The sequence below is a fragment of the Dipodomys spectabilis genome, unplaced genomic scaffold (genome assembly GCF_019054845.1).
Source record: "Dipodomys spectabilis isolate Male_0828 unplaced genomic scaffold, ASM1905484v1 ptg000455l, whole genome shotgun sequence".
NCBI classification, from domain to species: Eukaryota; Metazoa; Chordata; class Mammalia; order Rodentia; family Heteromyidae; genus Dipodomys; species Dipodomys spectabilis.
Window position 1 is genome coordinate 283843 of NW_024871132.1, and position 2016 is coordinate 285858.

General features: G+C 38.5%; 1 non-coding gene across 1 annotated transcript; it reads left to right on the top strand.

Moving 5' to 3' along the window:
* The first annotated feature begins 1658 nt into the window (after positions 1–1658).
* Positions 1659–1763, top strand: LOC122098068. Its single transcript, XR_006145655.1, has one exon. It is a non-coding gene; the product is annotated as a U6 spliceosomal RNA (small nuclear RNA).
* Positions 1764–2016: the final 253 nt, after the last annotated feature.

Consider the following 2016-nt stretch of genomic DNA (forward strand, 5'->3'; position numbering starts at 1 on the left):
TCAATTGGAAGAGCGCTGGCCTTTAGCTGTAGAGCACAAGGAGAGTGCCCAAGCCCGGAGTTCAAGCCCCACAACTGGTAAAAAAAAAAAAAAAAAGAAGTATATTGGAAGGCTAAGAATGTGGCTTAGTGGTAGAGTGCTTGTCAAGCATGCATGAGGTCCTAGGTTCAAGTCCTTGGTACCACATAAACAAAAATAAATAAATAAAAATTTAAAGAAATACATTGGATATTTTCAATAAATACATTTTTGTCTATCAATATTTGTCAAATTACCCTCCCCCACAGTATAATCCCTGCTTTCACTATATTTGATGTCAGTATAACTTGTGGAGGAGATGGGGAAAAACAAGTCGTTTAAGGATACAGGTGGACCTGTTGCAACAATGAGAAATACAAGTTGTCATGTCCAAAACGAGCTTTACAATGTCGGTGCGGGGGGGAGGGGGGGAGGAGAAGGATTGGGATTGGGGGGGGGAAGCTGGGAAGAGATGAGAAGGGTAAACAAAGGAGGAGGCTGCAATGCTTGGTAAGAAATGTACACATTATCCTGCCCATGTAATTGTAACCCCTCTGTACAGTATGTTCACAAATAAAATTAAATTAAATTAAAAAAATATTTGTCAAATTAATGACTGACAGATAGATAGATAGATAGATAGGTACTGATCTTCTGGGAAAATGGCTTTCTACAAAGTACTTTTGTTAATTATACAATGTGGCCTCTTAAAAATACAGAAAATTAAGAAAAGGAGAAAGGAAAAAAATCCTTTCTGTTCTCTCAGATTTAACGCTTCTATCTTTGTTTTGTTACACTGTTGTCATTTTCTGCATACATAACATTTGGAATGCAATGTTAACCATGTCTGTATGTAATTTTATCTTCCTTATAAAGTTAGTCTTGCATAAGCATATTTCATGTGTTCCCAAGCTCTTTGTAAACATTATTTTTAATGATTGTACAATGAATTAAATAGAGCAGCGTTATTTACTTCATTCCTGGAGTAGTAGCCATTCTTTGCGATGATAAACAATGCCACTGTAAATACCTTTGTGCATTTAGTGATTTTTTTCCAAAGAAAAAAATTTCAAAGAAAATCCTGTCCAGGTGGTCAGTCACCCTGGACAGTGTTGGTTTTGTTACAAGAACAAACAACCCTCCAATCTCTGTGTTTATGACACAACAATGATTCATTTGTTGCTCATGCCATGGTGCAATTGTAAAAAAAATGGAATGAAATAATAAAAATTCAGTTTCTTCAATATGAGCCAACAACTATTTATTGAGTTCTTGTGATTATAAGGCCAACTCTGAGCCCTGAAGGTAGTTGAAAAGACTTGTTTGATGAGTCACAGATCAGTGAGAACTGGGAACTCCATTTTATAACAAGCTGTTACCACAGCAGACGCAAAGAAGTCAATAAAGGCAAAAGATCATTTCTCAATCTAGTCATTGGAATGGCACATCTGTATTGTTTTAGATGGAGCTCTCTTCTTCTGTCTACTTCTTTAAAACCTCCCTTTGTACATGAAGGCCAGAGCTTTGGCTCTAGCAGACCCAGTGCCAAGCAATAGGATCACCAGGCTTGATTTTGCAATTCCCTCATGCTTCTCCTGACCTCAGTGCTATTATGAAATTTTCCAAACAAACCCATTTCAGTGCTTGCTTCAGCAGCACATATACTAAAATTGGACCAATACAGAGAAGACTCGCACAGCCCTGTACACAGGTGACACACAATTCATAAAGCATTCTAAGTTTATAAAAGAAAAAAAAAACAACGCACTTTGAGTCACTAAAACAGATATTTAAGAATAATCTTTTGGGCTGGGAAGGTGGCTCAATGATAGAGCGCATGCCTTGCATGCATGAGGCCCTGGGCTCGATTTCTCAGCACCACATAAGCAGAAAAAAAAGCTGGAAGTGGTGCGGTGGTTCAAGTGGGAGAGCGCTAGCCTTGAGCTGAAGAGCTGAGGGACAACGCCCAGGCCCAGAGTTCAAGACCCACGACCAATA